The 25,644-nt window shown below is 41.9% G+C and overlaps 1 protein-coding gene across 1 annotated transcript in view; it reads left to right on the forward strand.

Moving 5' to 3' along the window:
- Positions 1-25,644, forward strand: part of RIN2 (Ras and Rab interactor 2) — a 258,782-nt gene that overhangs the window by 66,256 nt on the left and 166,882 nt on the right. The gene's annotated exons all lie outside the window — the stretch shown is intronic.

A 25,644-nucleotide genomic window follows, 5' to 3' on the forward strand; every position in this document is an offset into this window, starting at 1 on the left:
GGATAGGTTCTTACTGATTTACACTGAAAGCAAAATACACACACACACACACACACACGCACACACAATTACAAATTCAGATGTTAAAGCACCAAATACATCTATTTGGATGAACATAGTGAAGTTTTAATTATTTATGATAACTCTTTGTTGCTTATGCTAATATATGCATTATTATGATTAATATTTTAACAATAATTTAACTTGCAAAGTGCTTTGGATGCATTTATTTAGTATGCTATAATTTCTAAACAATGCCCTCTGCAAAAAGAGGTGACTATTTGCATGAATACATTTTATTTGGCCTAGCAACATAGTAAACCGGGATTTAAAAAAATATATTTCTAATAATTTCTAATGATAATAATCATTAGAATAGCTAGCATTTATTAATCATTTGTTATATTACACACATTGTGCTAAGAAGTGCTTATTCATGGACTATTTTTATTCAATGCGCATTTTACAGATGAGGAAACTAAAGCACGGAGTAACTAAGTAACTGCTCAAAGTAACTGCTTAGTGATTCCCTGGGATGGCCCAACCCTGGTTTAATAGTCATAGAGCCATAGCAAGGAGACATTGCTGCTTGTTGAAGTTTTTCACCTTAATGTCAAAGCTGACTGGCAGTGAATGTGGTGAGGAAGCAGAAGGTAGTGGAAGTGTTCATGCCCTGGAATCTGAAGACCGAATGAAGTTCTCATCTAACTCTTTTGTGGCTGTTTGGCATTCTCTGAGCAAAAGTGAATAAATGGTGGTAACATCTACTCTGCCTGCTTCTATGCCCACCCAGGGGCTAGTATGCGCATGTGCTGAGTTAATTGTATGAAAGTTATTTGCATGCTGGACCTCACCTAGGCTCCCTCTCAATGGCCTTTCCCTTTCCTTCCTGTAAGAATAAGCCTACGGCAGAGACGGAAGCTTCCCACACAGTTTGCTACCACCGCTTATCAGCAAGACGCACCTGTGCCCTTGAGTGAACATGAGATAATTTTAAATGGAACATCTTTTTTGAACTTAGGGGTTTATTTTAAGATTATTTAAAATACATGTACCTAGTACATCAAATTGTGATTTCATCATCATTATTATTATTTAGGGTGTTAGGTATATTTGTTTTTAAATAATAGTACACTATTCTGTGTATATGGCCCTTCTTTTGCCCAGATCCCTCCCAGTCCTGTGGGCAGTTTGCATTAGTACTTTCGTTTTCTGTCTCCTAAAAGGGGGCTTCCAGAATACAATGAATCTAAGGCCCCCTGAGACCTGGATCCTCCATGTGTGACATGGACTGTGTAACCATTGCAGGAACTTCTTAGAATCCCAGAAAGAGAGGTTTTCGTGAGTTCTGGCTGGCAGGAACACAACAGGAGCCAAGGAGAAGGAAAATGGTCTAGAAGACTTTTTGAAAAATGAACTGAAGGCATTAGTTACAGAAACTCGGTTAGGTCCTGCCGATGATCATTTCCAGTTGGAGAGGATCATTCGAAGGCCACCCTCTTATGTCACTGTTTGGATGCTGATCCACCCAGATGTCCTCCTCCGGCCATGGTGGGAGTTGAATGTGACGGCTCTCAGTGGCTCTCTTCTCTAAGCCTGCTCGAGGCCACGAGAACCTCCTTACCCAGGAGGACACACTCAGACACACTGACTGGCACCAAAGCATAACAGGCGGCACGCCCCGCCTCGCCGCCAGTGGGATAACTGTGGGGTGTGAGTCATGCTCTTGAGCTCCCTGGGGATGAGACCAGGCTAGACTTTCCCTGCAACCACTGGCTCACTCTGCTCTTTCTCCTTTCCTACCTGCCTTCCTCACTTCCATACAAGACCCTCCCAATATGCCTTATGCATCTGAATCTCCACCTCAGACTCTGCCTCTAGGAAATCTGATCTAGGACTAAACCTTTCTTGGCAGCCCCACTACCTGGTTGATGTCCTAGGGTCACCCAGCGGTCAGAGGCCCTCTGCCTCCAGAGCAGTCCTTGCCACGTGCGGGCAGCTCTGGTCATTAGACAGGTCTTCCTTAGCTTGATCCAGGCAGATGGAGCCTCCCTTTCAGAAGACAGTTCTCCTGCCCCGCTCCTCTCCCCTTCCCAGTCCTCTCTCACCCTAAACTTTTCTAGGTGCTTCAGCTAGGCCTCTTGTGGCCAGGTTCCTGTTCTCTCACTTCCTGGGTTCTTTCCTTGCCTCAATCCAGTGTTGCAAAACCCCACCATCGGTGATCACTCAAGCCCTTCATTCTCAGTGAAGGTTGAGGACACACAGAATAGGACTTCCACAAATATGGATACCGCCTTGGATAAGCCCAAATGCTCGTCAGGGATTTGGACAACTCTATCACTGAGCTTCAAACCAAAGACCCTCTCACCTGTGTTTCTAGTAGGCTGCACCTTGCCTCAGTGTACCCTCAGGTGATGTTGTCTGTAACCCCACTCACAGGATTTTGCATTTATTTCTGCTACATCTCATTTGTGAGCCTGTTGTCTCAGCCAGTTGAGTTGTATTTTGTATCCTAATTATTTCATCTGGTCCCATCTTTCCAAAGCATGTTACAACAATCATTGTAGGTACAGCCCTGAAGATTTTTAGCTGGAACTCAGATTAGCATTCTGTAATAATTTTATTTCATTGCTTAATTCTTATGAATTTAGTTTATAGTATCAAAGTATGATTTATGGTCGCTCTTTGTTGCTCATGCTAATATATGCTTTATTATGGTTAATATTTTTAACAATAATTTAACTTGCAAAGTGCTTTGCATGCATTTATTTAGTTTGCTATAATTTCTAAACAGTGTACTCTGTAAAAGGAGGTGAGTGACTGTTTGCATGAATACATTTTATCTTGACCTTAGTAAGCCAGGATTTTTAAAAAATTTCTTATAATTTCTAATCTAATAATAATTATGAGAAGAGCTAGCATTTATTAATCGTTTATTATATTATGAACATTGTGCTAAGAAGTGCTTTTTCATGAACTGTGTCATTCAATACCCATTTTACAGATGAGGAAACTAAGGCACGGATAACTAAGTAACTGCTCAAAGTCACGCCCTTAGTGATTCCCTGGGATGGCCCTTCCCTGTTTTCATAGTCATGGAGCCATAGCAAGGATGTAATTGGCACATCATATCCATTAGCTTCTTCTGCTATAGATTTAAGTTGAAAAGAGAGTCAATTTAAGGAAAATTCACAATCCTGTGTGATACTTGGCAGCAGGCATTGTGAAGGCAGTACATGAATGACTGGTGTTTAGGAAACACTGATTTACAAGATTTGTCATTCTCTCTACTTTAAGTCATCTATCAGCTTAACCTCTGTTTAATCCTTATCCCGGTTTAACTTCTTAGCAAACATCCTGTGCAGGACAGGCACGGAGGGAATCTTGGGGCCTACTCCCGCTTGGTAGCAATCCATCAACTGTGGCTCCTGTGTGCAGGCATTTAACTATTTTCTCGTCATCCTCTTCTATGCAATTTTTTTTCTTGCTAAAAAGGTGTCATTATTTGTCAGCTCCCTTTTTGAAATTCAGATCCACACAACAGTTTTTTCTAATGTTATTTTTGTTTTTGTTGTTGGTTTTTCTGCTCATTTGTTTTTGGGGGTTTTTTTGAGACAGTTTCGCTCTTATTGCCCAGGCTGGAGTACAGTGGTGCAATCTCAGCTCATTGCAACCTCCACCTCCCAGGTTCGAGCGATTCTCCTGCCTCAGCCTCCCAAGTAGCTGGGAGTACAGGCGTGCGCTACCATACTTAGCTAATTTTTGTATTTTTAGTAGAGATGGGGTCTCGCCATGTTGGCCAGCTGGTCTCCAACTCCTAACCTCAGGTGATCTGCTCGCCTTGACCTCCCAAAGTGCCGGGACTGCAGGCGTGAGCCACCACACCCTGCCTTTTTCTAATTTTCTAATCTAATAGCCCTGCCAAGTACATAAGGAGTATGGCTAAACTGACATAGCTTGTCTTGGGAAACCCAAACTGGACCCTGGAGATGACCACGTTTTGGCTGAGATACACCATCTTGCAAAGAATCCCAAGAGTAATCATCTCTAAAATGGCCCTTGAACCCACAGCTTTATAGCTGGAGGAGTCTGCTGCCTTCTCTGTTTTTGAAGCCAAGGACCAACATTATCTACCGACTTTATCCAGCCCTCTTCAATTCTCCTGAATGCTTGAAGGTGATCACAAATAATCTCACATGCATTTAATTTTTAACCATAGCGTGGCACAGGAGTCCTGCGGATTGGAAAAGAAAATGCCTATAGAAGATCCAGGTACGCTCTTACGACCACCTAATTGACCTCAGGATCCAGTCTTGCTTTGTAATGCTCGTCTCCTCTTCCTGTCTTACAGCCTTTAGGTGTTCAGCTGATGTAAATTAATTGCTCCCATAGTCAAGGACTTTAGTAGATTTGCTTTTTTTTTTTTTTTTGCTGCTAGTCAACCACATTGTGTTCCAAAAGTACTTTTAAAAAGGTATTTTATGGTTTTATTTAGCTTTGTTTTATTTGTAAAATACCCCTCTCCTGGGATGTAGGCTTCTAGGCATTATTCATATCGATCCAGCACACTGTTTGGGGTACACTTAGGCCACCAAAGCCCTTACCCAGATTCCTGTGCTGCTCAGCTGTTCATTGCAAAGGTGCAGACACGCCTGCTTGTGATACCTTTCCCTCTTAGCTACTGACTTATTTGTGACGTCAGAACCCCATTTTCAAGAACTTCCCATTGTATTTGATGGGAAAGAGGGCACTGTTTATAGACTCCAACTCACCTTTAAACTTTGTGAAATCTCTGTTTATAAACCACAAAATTCATCAGCCCCACTAAGTTTCCCACTCCTAGCTTTTGTGAACGTAAGGATTACATAAGAATTTTCTCTTACAATGCCTCTCACTTCCACTTCCCCAATCAGTTCCTCCCGGAGAATCAGAAATAAGTTGAAAATAGCAGCTCCACCCACAGCTTTCTGATCCTTCTGAGGGCTGAATCTGCCCACAAGTTAGGTCAAGTGTGTGTCCTACACAGTTTTTATCACAGAGACACTATGAGAATGTGTGTGGACAGCTGACCCTGCCACCTGTCTTTCTGCCTGATTTCTGCCGCAGGAATGAATCACTCACTTCCTGCGTTGATGGTGGCTGTGGCTTCCTGTCAGCACAGTAGCACTTTTATTCTTTTCTCCATTCGTCTCCATTATCTTCTAACATGAAAACCATTATGTAGATGCATAGATTTATTTGTCCTTGACTTAACAGAGACAGCTTAGCACTCTCCAAAAGAAAAGAAAAAGTATGTTTCTTATGAGTGGAACATGATAAAATATGCCGTCTCTTGGTCGCATTCTAACAGAGGGTTCCATTCCTTGTGATCTTGCTGACTCCTAGGAAGTTCTGCAGAGCTGATCATTTCCTCCACCATCCTAGGTCCATTTTTGCTGGTTCTGCTCTGTATGATGATTGGGATGGTCCAACCGGCTACATCGTCTCAGGCTCCCTTTGCTAACCGGCTTCCTGCTTGGCTTGGTTTGGCTCATGTGAAGCCCTGGTTGATAGGGTGGGTGGAAGGAAAGGAAAAGCCAGGGCATTTCACCACCCTTAATATACTAATGATTCAAATTTGTGCCTCAGCAAACATGCAGATTAGCTGGGATCCTCAGCAGAGAATAGACCTACCTCTGGAAATAGTAGGCCCATGAATGTTAAGAGGATACTGAAATTGCCACCTATGTAATGGGACGTTTTGGGTGAGAGGTTCATGGAGGTTCTGATTGATCAGGTTGTTGAAGAGTACATGAGCGTTTTTCCTGGCAAATCTACTCATGACAGACATCCCAGGAAGAAAGAAGAGAAGATGAGCAGTTATGGAAACCCAAAGTTGTATGGTGTGCTTGCAAATGGGATTAATTTATTAATCTGTAGGACTTTGTTTGGGGGCATGATAGGAGATTAAGACAAAAAAAGAAAAAAATGTGGATTGAATCCAGTATATGAAGGACCCTCTGTAATAACCATGCTTTCTCCCAGGGGTGAGTTCACAGGAGCTCCAGAGAGGTCTAGAGTGAGGAGGGTGGGAAGAACAATTTCGTATATCATCTACGTTGTATACTGGGCTTCTATAGACTATTGTGTTTGATGAAAGTGCGCCAGCTTAAAAAGTTCAAAATCCACTATTGTGGCAATAGGAAATGTATTGGTCAGGGTTTTTAGATGCATATGAGAGAATCCCCTCTAGCTGGTTTAGGCGGGGAGGGGCACTGATGAACAAAGTTCCCAGAATCATGGGATGGATCAAGCAGTGGGGTTTAAGCTGAGCTTCCCAAGGGACTCCCAGAATGGCCCACCAGAATCGGCCGACCAAGGGGTTGGCCACTGCAGAAGGGATCAGGAAGCTGCTGAATCAGGAGACCCCCTAGGGGCTGCTGCTCAGAGCCGCTCCCGCTCTGCCATGGTCCCTGACCACAAAACGATGCCCCGACTCTGTGTCATTCCCTGCATCACTCAGTTCCCAACAAAGCCGTGCAGGAGCCCATCTGCTTGGTAAAGTCTAAATCATATGGCCACATCCCAGCAGCAAGGAGGCCAGAAAATGAGGTTTCTGTTGTCTTATTTTTGCATCCTGTGTTGGAAAGACAGAAATTATCCTGAAAGACACTATCAAAATAGGGATTGTGATCAAAAGATTTAGGGGATACTCAAATGACAGGTGTCCACCTCAGGAAGACATATTTTCTAAAGGAAGGGAGAATAGGATGAAATTTGCATTTTAAAATATCATTTTTATGAAACCATTTGTTTTTTAGCCAAGGCCAGTCCTGATGACTGTGTGAGGTCATGAGACTGCTGGTTTCTCTAACTAGCTTCACATTTTCTTTTACCAAGTTATCTAAATTCAAGCTAGCTTTTCATTAACTTTTATGCCAGGCCTCGAATCATCTTTTACTTACATGGCATTACCTTGGAATCCTTTCTTGGCCTCTCCTTCATGCTTCATTATTGTGCAGTTTGGTGAAGACCCCCTGCTCCCTCAGGTGTAGCATCTTCCTGCCACATGAGGGATACCTTAATAATATGACCGTCAGCCGTAAGCCTCAGCCCTTTCCAATGTCACGTCCCACAGTGCATCACGTACCAGCAAATGTTTATCACAGCTTACTCAAGGCCAGTCATTCAGTCTCCAGGACTCTCAGTAAGGTTGGGCAGGAATTTCCTGTTGCTGTGGAATAAAGCATGAACAACTGCCACATGATGTGTCGCTAAAATGAATGCAGTATCATTAGTGTAGCAGACACTGTGATGCGCCACCAGATCCCCCTTAAGGAGGGACTTGTTGCCCGGCTGCTGGCAGTGCTGACCATGGGGAGTCAATAGCTGCCAGGCAGCCCCTGCAGGGGTACCTTGGCTGAAGGGGGCTGCCTAGGCAAGGGTTATGCCATTCCCGGGGACACCCACATCCAGTGACTGATGCTGGTGGGGGTACAATGGCATAGCCATCTCAGCCCACCTCGGGACACCCCTATGAGGTCATCCTGAATCCTGAACCTTATCTCCATGTCCCTGTGTCCACTCCTGCTTCCTTACCATTCCACAGGCAGTGATCCCATGGACACTCCTTAATAAGCCTCCTGTACCCTAAACTCTGTCTCCAAGTCTGCTTCCGGGAGACCCCAACCCGTGACCATCAGCCTCTTGGAGAAGTACACAGATGCCCCAGCATGCCACACTCCAGGTAGATGCTCCACCCTCCCAGGGCACCCAGTTCACTTTAGAAATGTGCAGCTGCCAACTGCTCTCAGCAAGGAGATGTCTGGTGCTTGGTGCTTGGGAGTAGTTTCGTTCATTTAAAAACTTCACATAAATTTTTACATTAACATTTTTTAACCTGAAAAAAATTGAATTCTAGTTAATGATATGTACGTTAGAAGTATTTAGGGGGACGTACAGACATCCAAGTTTTTCTTTCAAATGCACCTAAAATAAGATGGATTGGGGTGTGCGCAGAGGGAGGTAGAGATGGAAAAATATGGATAAAACAAGTATCGTAAAATGTCAATGGTAGAATCTTGGTGGTGTGTATATGAGTGTTCACTGAAAAATTCTTTCAATTTTGCTGTGTGAAACGTTTTATTTTAAAGTATTGGAAAAATAAATAGGTATAACTGAAAAGGAAGAGTAGACTGAGATTGTTTTATGAACTTATTTCAACGATAAAGTTAAGCCCATCAAGTACTTGAGATTATATCAGTATAATTTCCCTGATATGCTTGAACCCATTATTTATTCAGCAAACATTTATTGAGCATGTACAATGAGCTTGAATATACAGTAAGTGTTCCAGGGAGGATAAAGAAATATAAGAGCTATATATTCGATAAGTTTGTTATAGTGGATTCAATAAATACATATAGAAAGTTAAGTAGTAATAGTTCATATCACCCTAGACGTAGACTTTTAAAATACATGGATTCTCCTTCCTGTAGGAGACAGCTACAAAGCAAAACTCAAAAACAAATGCATGTATTGGTTCTACCATATAGATAATGTTTCTAGCAATGAATAATAATAATAATAATAATAGCAGACCTTACACAGTGTTCACCATGTACCCGGCAATGTTCCGAGGGCTTCACCTGTTTTGATGCATGTCATCCTTACACTTTGTGATAGTGAGAATGTATCTGCAGATTTGCAACTAAAGGGGATGTGACTAGCTGAGGGCACCACCTGCTGTGCTCTCTAACCCATCACTGAATGTCTAAGCCCGTGGCTGAACCCAGTAGGGATACTAAGGCAAGCACACTCCCAAGAGACACGGGCGGCCTCTGACAGCCATCGCTGGCTCCGTGACTCCCAGAGGGCCTCGCCAGCCTTTCTCAGCCAGCATGGTGATCTAGGATGCTGTCCCCAACCTTCCTTCCTCCCCACTCTCCTTTACAGAGACAAGACCTGTGTGGCAACGTGATGGCTCTCCCCACCTCCCTAGACTGCCTCCCTCTTGCTCCCCACTGTCCCTCCCAGGGCTAATTTTTGGAAATAGTAAAAAAGACTCACCCTCAAGCACGCCTTCCAAAGGCAAACCAACCACTCCGGAGCCCATGCCCCAGCCACCTCTTTCATGAACTCCCACACTCCAGGCCATGACCCACCAACCCTGATCACCCCGGGGCCAGGTAGCAGACAACCAGGGACAGCCCCTTCCTTAGTCCCTCAGTGCTGCTATAACAAAATGCCTCAGACTGGATAACTTAGAAACAATAGGCATTTATTTTCACAGTTCTGGAGTCTGGGAAGTGCAAGAAGAAGGCACCAGCAGGTTCGGTGTCTGCTATAACAAAACGCCTCAGACTGGGTAACTTAGAAACAATAGGCATTTATTCTCACAGTTCTGGAGTCTGGGAAGTCCAAGAAGAAGGCACCAGCAGGTTCGGTGTCTGGTGAGGGCTGCTCTCTGCTTGAAGGTGTTGCTGCATCTTCTGGAGGGGACGAATGCTCTGTCCTCATGCAGCAGAAGGGACAGAAGGGGCCAACTCACCCCCTCAAGCCCTTTGGTAAGACCCTAATCTATTCATGAGGGCAGGTCCCTCATGGCCTCCTCCCCTCCTAAGTGCCCCACTTCTTAACACTGTTGCACTGAAGATTAAGTTTTAACATGAATTTTGAAGGAGGTACAAACATTCAAACCACAGCAGCCCCTATACTCCAGAGCCTAACGAAATTACTCAAACCACCTAGTCCTAAGCCGGATTACCCTGCCCTACATGTTGCTCCCCACGGAAACCACAGCGAAAGCTCCCGCCCATAGTTTCCCCCTCACCTTCTGCCTCTAACAGACACTGGTGTTTCCCTGTGTGGCCCCCGACAGTGTGGCAAGCCCTCCTCTTGGAATCTGTGAGTAACAAACTGTCTTTTCAATGGTAGTCATCTCCTGATATGCTGGCCTTGCCAAAACAAAATCATAATAAAACCTAGATATAGATATAGATAGGTTTACTATAGACCTATATATAGTAAAACCTATATAGAGAGTAAACCTATATAGAGAGAGTAAACCTATATATATAGTAAACATATATATGTGTGTGTGTATATATGTGTGTATTTTTTTACTTTAAGTTCCCGGAGGCACGTGCAGAACGTGCAGGTTTCTTACAAAGGTATACGTGTGCCTTGGTGGTTTGCTGAACCTATTGACTCATCCTTTATGTTTCCTCCACTCACCCCCGACTCCCCAGCAGGCCCCAGTGTGCGTTTTTCCCCTTCCTGTGTCCACGTAAAACCTATATTTTTTAAAAGCCAGTTAAGTACAAATGTCCCATGGTGTTCAGCTTTTCTGAGTTACTGTTTACAATGTGTTGAGCTCTTAAAATAGCAAGAATGCCAAGAATAGTTTGCTCTCAAGTACTTGGTTTTACGGTCTTACATGCACAAGGAAGAGAACAGAAGGTATCTATATATGAGTAGTGAGTGTAGCAGTGCTCTTGGGGCCCCACCAGATCCTCAAGCCTGGGCTGGTGCCCCACTGTGTTGGGAGTGGTGGCTGCTAACTGGCCTCCCTCCCCAGGAGATTCTCCCCCATGAGATGCAAGGCAGCACAGGGGTGCAAAAGCGCAGCCCCCTTGCCTCAGTGCAGGACCAAATCTCTGGTGCAGTTCAAACCCCAGAGCTCCCTGCAGGCTCAGGCTGAGGTTGGCCTCCTGCTGAGGTCGCATTGCTTGCCCCCATCCCCTTCTCCTAAGAGCTTTCCTCCACCACATCGCCTGCACCAGGATCCCCTGTGAGTGAGACCCGCAGCGACCTAGTAACCTACAAGTAAGCATCACAGGAAATGTGGAGGGACCTTGTGCTGGGTGCAGGGTTTTCCCGTGTGTAATGGCTATGGATCATTTAGTGACTCCTGCTAATCTCCTTAGTACAGGCTGTCAGAGCCTAATTAATGGATCAGCCCATAGGCAGCTCCCTAAATATCCCACCTATATAAAGCATGAAAGAACCCACTGGCATGAGCAGCACATTACCTACGGGCAAATTCACATCCCCTCATTCGGCTTTGTGCTTCAGGGGGAAGATGCAACTGGGACCCATTTTTGCCAAAGTGGAGGCTGCCTATGGGTGAAAATAGCAGGAAGAAGGGATAACCCATGTTTATGGGGCACTTGCTTGGTGCCAGGTACCTCGCTAAGCACAGGAAGGACAAATGGCCTAACCCAAATCACACAGCTAGTAAGCAGTAGCATTCAGCCCCACCCCACGGCTGCAACCTCCCACCCAGCCTGATGCTCTGGTTCTGGACAGGCTGCTCCTCCTGCCCTCCCGCCCCCTTGAAAGAGGAGGAGCAAATCAAGAATATTGGTGTGAAGGGAGGCACCTCATGGCTGGCCCTGTTGACTGTATTTAGTCTGCAGATTTCATAAATATGCAAACTAGGAAAATAGAATGATCTTCTGTCTTTTTAGTTTTTTCTTTTGTTTTGTATTATTCGTATCTTTTGTGGTAACATGTAGACCTGACACCCCAGTCTTCTGTCTTTTAAGTTGTATAATAAATAATGTTCATCATTTTCTTTAAAACTTGACTCTAGGCCAGGCAGAGTGGCTCACACCTGCAATCCCACCACTTTGAGAGACTGAGGCAGGAGGATACAGGAGGTCAAGGCTGCAGTGAGCCAAGAGCGAACCACTGCATTCCAGCCTGGGCAATAGAGGAAGACCCTGTGAAGAAAAGAAAGAAAGAAAGAGAAAGAGAGAAAGAAATGAAAGAAGGAAGGAAGGAAGGAAGGAAGGAAGGAAGGAAGGAAGGGAAGGAAAGAAAGAAAAAGAAAGAGAAAGAAAGAAAGAAAGAAAAGAAAGAAAGAAAAAAGAAAGAAAGAAAGAAGGAAAGAAAGAAAGAAAGAAGGAAAGAAAGAAAGAAAAGAAAGAAAGAAAAGAAAGGGAAAGAGAGGGAGGGAGGAAGGAAGAAAGGGAGGGAGAGAGGGAGGGGGAAGAAGGAAGGAAGGAAGGAAGAAAAGAAAGAAGGAAGGAAGGAAGGAAGGGAGGGAGGGAAGGATTTTCTAGACTAACTCCTACATTGAATCTATCATTTTCTTCATGTCTGCACTAGTAATTGTGTAAATTACTAGTGACATTACTTTGTTTTGTTTATATACATATATATGTGTGTGTGGTGAATGTATCTATAGGCATGTGTGTGGAATGTATATAAATCTTCTTTATGGTTTGAAGTGCTCATGTGTAAATGGTTTTACTTTCAACTTCATTAAAATTTTTCAAGGGCAGAATATTTTAAAGTCTTCAATAACAATTATTATATTACTTTAAACAAGATCAGATAAGAAGGACATAAATAAATGTGTACTGAGTTATAAAAGAAATAAACCGAATTTCACATCATTTACCTGAGTTGATTAAAAGATCAGCATTCAGACAGCTATACTCTAAGGTAAATAAATCAATACCTGAAAGCAAATAGTAAGGAAATATTTAGTTAACAGAAAGAAGTCAGTTTATCTCAAAAGCCGTCTTCTCTGAAATTCGGGCCTACATTGCTTTGCTTAAGTCACAGCAAATATGAATGGGAAGTTGAGTGGATGCTCAGAATTACTTAAATGTTTTCAAGGTTTTTCCAAGCACTCCATTTAGTGAACCAGGATGAGCAGAAAAATCTCTCCTCTCCATGAACTTGTTTAATTGCAGAAAAGCTACAGAAGGAAAGGTTCCTGGCCAGAAGGAGAGACTGCATCTTGCTCCTCTAAGGATGACAGTCGATGAGGGAATCCAGGGTCCTTGCCTGTCACACGTTCCTCTGAGCTCTGGGCACTGTGCTAGGACTGGGACTGGCTGCCTTTGTTCCTTTGGGGCATGGCCAGGCCATCTGGTATCCCGGGCTACCAGATAAGTCCCCCTATTCTACATCCCCAGAGGGAGAGCTGAGCTCTGCATCAAGCACTTACGGACAGACCATTGGTCTGAGCTCAGCCACTTTTGTTTCCATGACTGGCATCATCTGGTGACATCGGATGATGCACAATCCATGTCAATTGCAGACCTCGAGGCAAAGTGGGTTAGAGAATTAATGCACTGAGTGCTCCAGCAATTATAACACTGAGCATAAGATACCCCCATTTCTTCCAGGTAAATGCTTGTTTCAATTAACTAAAATTTGAGTGAATTCATAAGTGACTATTTCCTCATTATGCCATCACACCAAAACTAAATTAAAGGATTCGTCCTCAATTTCCACATTAGTAACTTAAATATTAGAGCATGAAAAGATTTGTAATTCTCATTACAGATCACCAACTCGTTCTTCAGAAAAATTGAACTAATTAGATCTAACTTAATCCCTCACAGTTATGTGCCTACTTTAATTGGAATTACATTAAATATTGATAGTAAATTAAAGAATATTTTCATGGATAGTATTTCTAATCTACCAATTAGGAGACCATGATCTCTTTCTCTCTCTCTGTCTCTCTCTCTCTTTCTCTCTCCATCTATCTAAATCTTTTTTCATTTCTCCAGTTAGGGTTATATAATTTTGATGGCCCTTATGTTTATTGAATTATGTAATTATCATCTATTTAATTTTCGTAGCTATAATGATGGAGGAAGATAATGAGTTTCTCTTCCATTACTAACATTAAATAATTCTGTTGATTTTTACATTTATAGGTAACATCCTAGAATTTTGCTGAACTTAACTATTTTCTTAAATAAATTTTTGTTGATTTTTGCCAAATTCAAGGCATATAATCACATTATTATAAAAAGTAACAAAAATGCATCAGAGTCTTAGTGACAAATACTAATTTTAGAGGAACTGGAAGATATTGAAAAAGCCTCATCCTGGCCACTGTACCGTTGTACTACCTACCATTTATTATATATCATGTGCAGACGCCTTCCCTAAAGCTTTATCTGTACAATTTCCCTACAACACTGCTATGAGATGGGTGCTCTAATGATCCCCATTTTCTGATATGTATGGAGACTAAGCCTCAGAGAGATTAAGTAACACTGAACATCACACACACGCACACACACACACATACACACACACAGAGTGAATTACACAGCTTGGGTTTTAACCCAGCTCAGTCTGAGCCCAGAATCTGTTCATGTAATAGCAGCAAAAAGGAAATAATGTACTTGAGAATTAACTCAATACACATGAACTATTCAAAGAAAATTGAAATACCTCCAGGGAAAATAAAGACTGAGAAATCCACAAGGAAGCATTATCTCTTTCTTAATCTTCACTTATTTCACAAGTGAAAAATAGTCTCTTGTTGTCAGTTTAATCTGCATTTTTATTACTAGGAAGTTTCAACATTTTCAGATTAATCGCATATCTTTTCTATGCTGTGTTTTTTCTATTCAGAAGTTCTAATTTCACCATTGGGATACTAGAGTTTTTATTGCTGTATTTAAATTCATTATAAGTTAAGTATATTATATTTTATCAAATTCTTAGCAAATGGTAAGCCAAGCTTTTGCTTTGCTTTTTAATTGTTTATGATATATGCTGATATACAGATAATGCTATTTTTAATATAATTAAATGTGTCAACCTTTTTCTCTTTGATTCTTCTTTTTCTCTTTCCTTTCTTTTTTCTTTCCTTTCTTCCTTTCCTTATCTCTTTCTTTCTCCTTCCCTCTTTCCTTTCTTTCTTCCCCTCCCCTCCTCTCCCCTCCTGTCCCCTCTCCTGTCCTTTCCTTTCCTTTCTTGTGGGAGTGAATGCTGAGAGTGATCTTCCCAATCCAGAGATAAGACAGATATATGCCTGTATTTTCTTCTGGTTTCACTGTTTATTGACTTAACTATAATATATCTGAAATGTATTTTGAGTGGAGGGGACAAGAAAAAGAAAGTAATTTATTCAGCTGGCTAAAACAGTCACTTCACAAAAATCAGAGGGTTTTTGTTTTTTTTTTTAAACAAAAAAACTTCAGATTTTAGTTTAAAAACAAAAACATATCTTCTCTCATTGGAAGCCTATTTCCATCTTCTTTTAACATGAAGTAACTTTTGTTAGTTACATTCTGACTTCTTTTTAAACAGGTTCTGCAATAAGTAAGTCTAAGATCAGTCATACTACATTGCATAGGATATTGTGAGCTAAGCTTGCATTTGTTTGGTGTCTTGAGGAAGAGAGATATGGCCTGTTTAATTAATTAATTTACCCAGTCAAGTTTAATAGTAGCATTAATTTTAATAAGACTATTACTTTTTGTGCTTTCTAAAAATTAACGTATGATCTACATACTATAAAATTTACCCCTTTAAAGCATACAATTCAATGATTTTCAGTATATACACAAAGTTTTGTAACCATCACAGCTATCCAGAACATTTCCATCATTTCCCCCAAAAACCTCATCACCATTTACAGTCATTTCCTCATTCCTCCTCTCTCAGCTACTGGAAACCACTCATCATCTACTCCCTGTCTCTATGCATTCACCTCTTCTGGACATTTTGTATACGTGGAATCATACCATATGTGGCCTTTTGTGTCTGTCTCTTTTGACTTAGCATTCAAGGTTCATTCATGCTGTAACCCGTATCAGTAATTCAGCCCTTTTTATAACCACATATATATTTCATTGTATGGACACACCCTATTCTGTTTGTCCATTCATTAATTTATGGACATTTGGATTGTGTCAACTTTTTGGCTATTATGAATAATGCTGTGTGACACTGGGAGGATCGTGTGTGACTTTAGCCACTCCCTTTCTCACTGGGATTCATCCTGGGGGCTGGAGCTTGCTGCTTCCAGTCAGGTCTCTTTCCCCCATGGCTGTGGGAAATCATACTCCCAACTGTGGTGAAATCTAAACCAATGGTCTGGATGAATCTTTTGCAGACAGGTTTGGCACTGTTTGGATAGCTTGGCAGGTCTCGGCACACCTGCGCTCCAGCGTCTATTTTTCTAGTGTGGGAAGTAACTCTGGGTGCAGGGTTGGTGCTGAGGGTACCGCTGCCTCCCCACACACTGGGTTCCCCGAGACTTCACACAAGCCTCCTCTCCAGCCCCCAAAGCTCCACGCAGTGGCCTGACAACACCAGCTTGTCAGCCTGGATGGCCCGGAAGGCCTCTCGGATCGTTTTAAATCCATCCACAGACCAACCTGATGATTGGGAACGGTATTCCAGCCGGACCGTTGCGTGCGATTGTTTCCGCAGTGGGAGGAGCACAAATCCGAGTCTGTGCAGCCCCAGTGCTCAGCGCCTCATGGATGCTCCCTGGAATCTATTCCAATCCCCTGGTCAACTTTAACCTTTGCCTGACAACCATGTGGTTTCCAAGGGAGGAACAAAATAACCGGTGAGAAAAGCTATTGTGCACAAAGCCCCTTTTGTTGGTACCTAATTACATAAATACTTAAGAAGAAAAATGAATAAAGGCCAGGATGGGACCTCCCTCCTCATGGCAGTGAGAATAACTTGCCCTTGGGCATGCCCTGGAACCTGCCTACAGCTTTCATGAGCTAGATCCACCGTATCATCCCAGCCACAGTGTGGAGACTGAGCAGGACCTGCTGCCCACATTTTACAGATGGAGGCATGGAAACTCAGTGAGGTTCCATAACCCAGCCAAAGTCACAAAACCAAGTGATGGAGTTCACCATGTCTCTGGGCCGCTGGCCTAATGCTTTTCTCTACCAGGGGCTATTTACCCGCTCAGAGTCTGTTGTGTCTTAAGAGAATTGCTTGGCTAGAGAAGACCCTTCCCTTCCTTCTCTACCACCTTCCCCTGGGGTTCTAGTTCCACCCTTACCTCTGGTTTCTCTCCTGGGCCTTTCTTCTTGCACCTCTGCAACCCTGTCCCCCTTCCCTCTCCACTGTTCTTTGTGCAATGTGGCTAGAAAGGCCCTCCCCTTTCCCACTCACCCTCTGAATGAATCCTATCTAAAACACTTGGCTTCAAATCCAATGGGACATTTGAAATGTACAGTACTGACATGTTTAAAGTAAGAGTAAGCAGTTCCCCATCTTTAAATCAAAAGTGCTTCTGTAAATGCAAAATTGAAACCCACATTTCCTGCAGCAGTAAAGCCCTAGAACTGCAAGGAATTTGAAAGAGTAGCTATTTATAAAAAAAATATTAATACATGTCTTTGAGGACAATTGCCTAAAATTAATATACCAAGTGATAACAGTGGTTACTTCGAGGTGGCAAGATTATAGAGGCTTTGATATTCTTCTTCAAGCTTTATTGTGTTCCCTCCAATGAGTAGCTATTATTTCTATAATCAAGGAAAAAACTAAAAACTAGTATTTCAATGCCAACTCCAACCTCAAATTTCACAAACAGAGAAACAGAAACTTAGAGAGAACATTCCTGGTCACACGAAGGTTTGCCAATGGAAGCGGGTGAGTCCGGGTCTCAGGGTTTCCTTCCCCACGCCTTTTCCCTGGTGCCAGGTCTTGGTAAGACAGTGGCCACGCTCAGCACTGAGTACTTGGGCAGCAGTTTGGGGTTGGTTGGTTGACTATCCTTACAAGGTGCCTGATTTTCACCAGTGTGACAGTGAGCAGGCAACTTGGGGAAACACAAGTCGAAAGGAGTTGTTCTTAGGTTCTTTTTTAAAACGCAAACACACATCGTCATTTCCTTTCCATAGAGAGCCCTTCCCCACAGTTTATAGGAATGCCTTATCATTGTTGACATAGCCTATTCATGGGCTTCTGTCAAGGGTAAGTCCCTATGGCCCTTAGCCAACCAGAAACCACTTCTGTTAATTGAGGAAATGTCTTTACATGCCCTTATGTTCAGTCACGCCTTGAAGTGCTGGGAGAACATCTTCATCCAGGATGGGCCGTGAGAGACAAAGCCTTGAATCCACACAGTTCCATTTCCTGGGGTCCCGTAGAGCATTTTTCATTCATGTTCCACAAGCTCCTCTCATGGATACCTCATTGTGCTTAGAGTTGTCCAGAGCAATTGATGAACAAATGTCTTTTCTTTCTAGGAACTCACAGATTTAAAATCTTGAAAACTGGTTAAGATAGTTTGCTGTTGAGAGATGATGAGACATAACCCACATATAAGAGTGTTTCCATCATCTCCAATGTGAACTTTTGTCCCACTTTTCTCTTTCTTCTTTGGCCTCTCTTATTCTCCAAAAGTTATCTGTTCTTTAGGGAATGTTTGATCCTATGGGTCATTTTCAATCCCTTGTTACCTACTAGGAAAGAACTTTATTTTCTTTTAGAGATAGGGTCTTACTATGTTGTCCAGAGTGAGAGTGCGAGTGGCTATTCACAGATGTGAACATAGCACCCTGCAGCCTCAAACTCCTGGCCTCAAGTGTTCCTTCCACCCCAGCCTCCCAAGGACAGTAAAATCCTTTTGAAAAGGTCCTTTAGCCGAGTGAGGTGGCTACAGGCGTGAGCCACCACATTCGGTGAAGGACTTCTTCAAAAGGACTTTACTGTGATTTTTTTGGCACTGCTGGCTTGAACACGAATTGGCTTTTGTTCTTTCAGTTCTATTGAAGTGAATTAAATCTATAACCTCGCATGTAGTTGGCAGTAATAAGTGCAGCCCCATAGATTTTGCCAGCTTATGGAATTAAAAAGGCCACCGCTGAAATGATGATCTGAACCATAAAGGCAGAGTTTCCTCTCTCTCTACTATAAAGTGTTCATGTTTATTTGGGGGATGATCTAGGCATCCACATTGTAAAGGGGCTTATCATGTGATAAAAGTGACCTTTGCAAACATCGAAACCTGTGAGAGCATCCCACAGCTGAAAATCAGGGACCGGAACTAGGACCAATGGGAAAAAGCATTCAAGGATGCACAGGGGCTAGGCTGGCTTGCAGGCAGAACTGCCCTTGTACCTACTCTGTGCAGGTCCTGCTGGGAGCTTTGTCAATATGAAGGCTAAGTCATGTGAGGAAGCTGCAGAAGAAAAGTTTGAAGCTGGCAAAGTTAGTTCCTGAGATTTAAAGAAAGAAGCCATCTGCAAGTGCCGGTGGAGAATCTGCAGCAAGCTGTCCAGAAGATCTAGCTAAGATAATTGATAATTGCAACTCACTACACTAAACAACAGATTTTCAATGTACGTGAAACAGCCTTTCGTTGGAAGAAGATGTCATCTACGGCTCTCGTAGCTAGAGAGAAGTCAATGCTTGGCTTCAAAACATCAAAGAACAGGCTGACTCTCTTGTTAGGGGCTAATGCAGTTGGTGACCTTAAGTTGAAGCCAAGGTTCATTTATCATTCCCCAAATCCTAGGGCCCTTAATAATTAGGCTGAATCTACTCTGCCTGTGCTCTACAGATAGAACTGCAAAGCCTAGATGACAGCACATCTGTTTTATTATTTCCTTGTTTTGTTTTGTTTGTTTGAGACCGAGTCTTGCTCTGTTGCCTAGGCTGGAGTGTAGTGGTGCGGTCTTGGCTCACTGCAACCTCTGCCTCCTGAGTTAAAGCAATTCTCCTGCCTCAGCGTCCCCTAGTAGCTAGGATTACAGGCACTCACCACCATCCCTGGCTAATATTTTTTTTGTATTTTTAGTAGAGTTGGGGTTTCTCCATGTTGGCCAGGCTGGTCTCAAACTCTTGACCTCAAGTGATCCACCTGCCTCAGCCTCCCAAAGTGGTGGGATTACAGGCATGAGCCACTGCGCCCAGCTGCACATCTGTTTACGGGATGGATTACTGAGTATTTTAAGCCCACTGTTGAGATCTACTGCTTAGAAAAAAATATATTTCTTTAAAAATATTACTGCTTATTGACAATGCATCTGGCCACTCAAAAGCTCTAAATGAAATGTAAGAGGAGATTCATGTTTTCAGGCCTGCTAACACAGCATCCATTCTTCAGCCCGTGGATCAAGAAGTAATTTCAACTTTCAAGTCTTATTATTTAAGAACTACATTCTGTAAGGCTATAGCTGCCGTAGATAGTGATTTCTCTCATGGATCTGAGCAAAATATATTGAAAAGTCTTCTGAAAAGAATTCAGCATTCTAGATGTCACAAAGAACATTCATGATTCACAGGAGGAGGCCAAAATACACTGGTATTTTAATTGGAGTTTGGAAAAAGTTGATGCCAACTCTCATGAATGATTTTGAGGGCCTCAAGGCTTCTGTGGAGGAATCTGCTGCCCATGTGGTAGAAATAGCAAGAGAACTAGAATTAGAAGTGAAGCCTGAAGATGTCGTTGAATGACCACAATGTCATGATAAAACTCAAATGAAATGAGGTGTTGCTTCTTCCAAATGAGCAAAGAAAATGGTTTATTGAGATGGAATCGCTCCTGGTGAAGATACTGTGAACAGTGTTAAAATGACAACAAAATATTTAGAATATTTTATAAACTTAGCTGATAAAGTAGTGGCCGGAAGGGTTTGAGAAGATTACTCCAATTTTGCAACAAGTTCTACTTTGGGTAAAATGCTATCAAACAGCATCACATGCTACAGAGAAATCTTTGATGGAAAAAAAGTCAATCAATGTGACAAACATCATCGTTGTCTTATTTTAAGAAATTGCCGCAGCCACCCCAACTTTCAACAACCACCACCCTGATCAGCCAGCAGCCATCAACATCAAGGCAAAACCCTCCACCAGCAAAAAATGACAACTTGCTGAAGGCTCAGATGATCGTTAGCATTTTTTGGTGATAACGTGTTTTTACGTAGAAATATGTGCATTTTTTATACAAAATGTTATTAGGTACTTAATAGACTATAGTAGAGTCTAAACATAACTTCTACATGTACTGGAAAAGCAAAAACTTTGCGTGACTCCCTTTATTGCAATATTCACTTTATTGTGATATCTGCTTTATTATGGTGGTCTGGAACCAAACCCACAGTATCTCCAAGATGTGCCTGGACTACCACAATCCACCAGCATGCGTGAATATCAAATGGCAAGCAATACTGAAAAATATAGTCACTTTTTTTTTTTGAAATGGAGTCTCACTGTGTCCCCCAGGCTGGAGTGCAGTGGCACGATCTCGGCTCACTGCAAGCTTTGCCTCCCGGGTTCACGCCATTCTCCTGCCTCAGCCTCCTGAGTAGCTGGGACTACAGGCACCCACTACCGCGCCCGGCTAATTTTTTGTGTTTTTAGTAGAGACGGGGTTTCACCGTGGTCTCAATCTCCTGACCTTGTGATCCGCCCACCTCGGCCTCCCAAAGTGCTGGGATTACAGGCGTGAGCCACCGTGCCCGGCCACATAGTCACTTTTTTTTTACTTTCTTTTGAAAAGAACTAATCATATTAGAAGTAAAAAATTATTCTGAAAAAAAAAATACCTTTTAGTCCTCAAAATATTTTCAAAGAAAAACGATTGACTTTATAAAAAAAATACATTTTATCCTTCTATAAAACATGCAATTCTTTGACTCAGTAACTATTCATAACTTTAAAAACAACATGATTCAGGCAAATTAACAAACTTTAGAGTACAAATACCTTCAATGGGGAAGAATAAATCTTTAATTTCCTGATGGCAAATCATATTGAAATCCTCCAGTAGGTCAAACTCCAATGCCAAAATAACTTAAGGGAGAGTAGCTCTACAAATGATGTTGGTAGAGTTTTTCCAGTTTGGCTGGCAAGATTGGAAACAGTTGGTAATTTCAAGCCTGTGCTGGTGGGAGTTACCTCATTAAGCACTTCGTTGCCTCAGATATGTGAAGGATAAAAAACATCACTTGCCTTTGAATCTGGAACCAACTATTCTACTGAGATATAAGCTAAAGGCTCAAAGCCTCTTAAGGTTAAACTGAAACCACTCAAATATAAGCATGATAAATAATAGTGTTTAATTTTGCTACAATTTTTCCCATTGCCAATAGCATACAACCATATTGCTTTCAACATTAGCCTATTGTAACTCAGGAAAGTCTTATTGTCCCAAAGGTATGACTACTGCAGGGGACACAAATTCAAAAACTAGGTAGTCAAGCAAATGGGTGCATGACTGGTGTGTGACAGGTGGGAATGGTGGAGAACATGGCAACTAGAGAGCACTGTCTTCTTCTTCTCCTTTTTTTTTTTTTTTAATTATACTTTAAGTTCTGGGATACATGTACAGGACATGCAGGTTTGTTACATAGGTATACACGTGCCTTGTTGGTTTGTTGCATCCATCAACCTGCCATCTACATTAGGTATTTCTGCTAATGCTATCTCCCTGCAGTCCCCCACCCCACAACAGGCCCTGGTGTGTGATGTTCCCCTTCCTGTGTCCATGTGTTTTCATTGTTCAACTCCCACTTATGAGTGAGAACATCTGATGTTTGGTTTTCTGTTCCTGTGTTAGTTTGCTGAGAATGATGGTTTCCAGCTTCATCCATGTCCCTGCAAAGGACATGAACTCATCCTTTTTTATAGCTGCATAGTATTCCATGGTGTATATGTGCCACGTTTTCTTTATCCAGTCTATCATTGATGGGCATTTGGGTTGGTTCCAAGTATTTGCTATTGTGAATAGTGCTGCAATAAACATATATGTGCATGTGTCTTTATAGTAGAATTATTTATAATCCTTTGGGTATATACCCAGTAATGGGATTACTGGGTCAAATAGTATTTCTAGTGAGGAATTGCCACACTGTCTTCCACAATGGTTGAACTAATTTACACTCCCACCAACAGTGTAAAAGCATTCCTATTTCTCCACATCCTCTCCAGCATCTGTTTCCTGACTTTTTAATGATCACCATTCTAACTGGGGCAGGATGGTATCTCATTGTGGTTTTGATTTGCATCTCTCTAATGAACAGTGATGATGAGCTTTTTTTCATACTTTTCTTGGCCACATAAGTGTCTTCTTCTGAGAAGTGTCTGTTCATATCCTTCACCTACTTTTTGATTTTTTTTTTTTTTTTTTTTTGGCAAATTTGTTTAAGTTCCTTGTAGATTCTGGATATTAGCCCTTTGTGGATAATTTGATGGATAGATTGCAAAAATTTTCTCCCATTCTGTAGGTTGCCTGTTCACTCTGATAATAGTTTCTTTTTCTGTGCAGAAGCTGTTTAGTTTAGTTAGATCCCATTTGTCTATTTTGGCTTTCGTTGCCATTGCTTTTGGTGTTTTAGTCATGAAGTCTTTGCCCATGCCTATGTCCTGAATGGTATTGCCTAGGTTTTCTTCTAATATTTTCATGATTTTAGGTCTTATGTTTAAGTCTTTAATTCATCTTGAGTTAATTTCTGTATAAGATGTAAGAAAGGGGTCCAGTTTCCGTTTTCTGCATATGGCTAGCCAGTTTTCCCAATATCATTTATTAAACAGGAAATCCTTTCCCCATTGTTTGTTTTTGTCAGGTTTGTCAAGGATCAGATGGTTCTAGATGTGTGGTGTTATTTCTGAGGCTTCTGTTCTGTTCCATTGGTCTATCTACCTGTTTTGGTACCATCACTATGCTGTTTGGTTACTGTAGCCTTGTAGTATAGTTTGAAGTCAAGTAGTGTGATGCCTCCAGCTTTGTTCTTTTTGCTTAGGATTGTCTTGGCTATACGGGCTCTTTTTTGGTTCCATATGAAATTTAAAATAGTTCTTTCTAATTCTGTGAAGAAAGTTAATGGTAGCTTGATGGGGATAACATTAAATCTATAAATTACTTTGGGCAGTGTGGCCATTTTCACAATATTGATTCTTTCTATCCATGAGCATGGAATGTTTTTCCATTTGTTTGTGTCCTCTCTTATTTCCTTGAGCAGTGGTTTGTGGTTCACCTTGAAGAAGTCCTTCACATCCCTTGTAAGTTGGATTCCTAGGTATTGTATTCTCTTTGTATCAATTGTGAATGGGAGTTCAGTCATGATTTGGCTGTCTATTATTGGTGTATAGGAATGCTTGTGACTTTTGCACATTGACTTTGTATCCTGAGACTTTGCTGATGTTGCTAATCAGCATAAGGTGATTTTGGGCTGAGATGGTGGGGTTTTCTAAATATACAATCATGTCATCTGCAAACACAGACAATTTGATTTCCTCTCTTCCTATTTGAATACGCTTTATTTATTTCTCTTGCCTGATTGCCCTGGCCAGAACTTCCAATACTATGTTTAATGGAAGTGGTGAGAGAGGACATCCTTGTCTCGTGCCAGTTTTCAAAGGGAATGCTTCCAGCTTTTGCCCATTCAGTGTGATATTGCCTGTGGGTTTGTTATAAATAGAGAGAGCACCTTCTTCTGTGGGCGGGGGCACCAGTTACTCCATCCAGCCTACCATAATTACCTGAGAATACAGGACCTGTGTTTGCAGACCTTCTGATTTTTCAAAAGATGAGAGAAATCCAGATTTGTAAGAAGTATCTCTTAATTTTTGAACATGGGCGACTATTCCATTTTTCTTTTGTTTATCTCTTTTTGTAATATTGGGCAGACCAAAATTAAATTAGTGTTTTGCCCTGCAGTCAACATTATTTTGTCACTGAATAGAATAATGGCATAGCTGAGTTGCTGAAGATACTCTTGAGGGATGCTCGTTGACTCCTTTTTTGCTTTTTATCCTTCATCTGAAGCATTTAGCATTTGATTGCAGTTTTCATGTTATTTTTCCCTTAGTGAAAGTCCAAAGGGTTTTGATGCTCATCAGCTCACTCTACCCTTGCTCATAAAACTGTGAGTTTAGGCCGTTCTTCCATACTCTTCATCCCTGGGATATGTTACAACTAAGAGTTGTAGGATTTCTCAGGGTGGTTTTGAAAATGCACATTTTAAAGAATCAGGAAAGCTTATGCACAAACGTGCATGCAGTTAAAAGAGAGGTGCCTAGACTGGCAGTGGGATCAACAAGAGGGTAGAGGTGCTGCCGCTCCAGCTTCCAGAGACCCAGAGGGGGTTCTAGAAGTGTGGCACCCAGCACAGTAGTCCCAGAATACATGGCACTGTCCAGCACTTGACGTGTGGCTTATGTGAACTGAGATGTGCAGTCAGTGTAAAATACATACCAGATTTAGAAACATTATGAAAAAGATATAAAGTATCTCATTTTTGAAATTGGTTACATGTTTAAGCAACATTTTAGATATATTGGGAAATTAAACAGTATTAAAATTATTTTTACCTGTCTAATCTTACTTTTTAATCTGGTTCCTAGAAAATTTAGCATTATGACTGTGAGTGGAATTATATTCTACTGATCAGTTCTGCTCTACAACAGGGAGGTACCCATAACCTTTTTTTCTGTAGAGGTCCAGAAAGTAACTGTTTTAAACTCCACAGACCCTATGGTCCTTGTTGCAAACATTCACTCCACCATTCCAGTACAAAAGCAACCATGAACGAGATGTAAAAGAATGAGCACAGCTGTGTTCCAATAAAACTTTATTTGCGAAAATAGGCAGGGGCCATATTTGCTGACTCCTGCTTGATGAGAAAATAAAAACAAGGGGGAGGGAGGGGACATTGAGGTGTAGATGGCATTCTGTTTCTTGATCTTAATGCTAGTTAAGTGGTATACTTTTTGAAAATCCATGAAGCTACAGTTATATGATATGCATACTTTCCATGTATACATTATACTTCAATAAAAAGTTGACTTAAAAAGAGCAGGGTCTCAGCCACGCACGGTGGCTCACGCCTGTAATCCCAGCACTTTGGGAGGCTGAGGCGGGTGGATCACGAGGTCAGGAGATCGAGACCATCCTGGCCAACATGGTGAAAC

Source organism: Mandrillus leucophaeus, unplaced genomic scaffold (assembly GCF_000951045.1).
Source record: "Mandrillus leucophaeus isolate KB7577 unplaced genomic scaffold, Mleu.le_1.0 Scaffold202, whole genome shotgun sequence".
Classification (NCBI taxonomy): Eukaryota; Metazoa; Chordata; class Mammalia; order Primates; family Cercopithecidae; genus Mandrillus; species Mandrillus leucophaeus.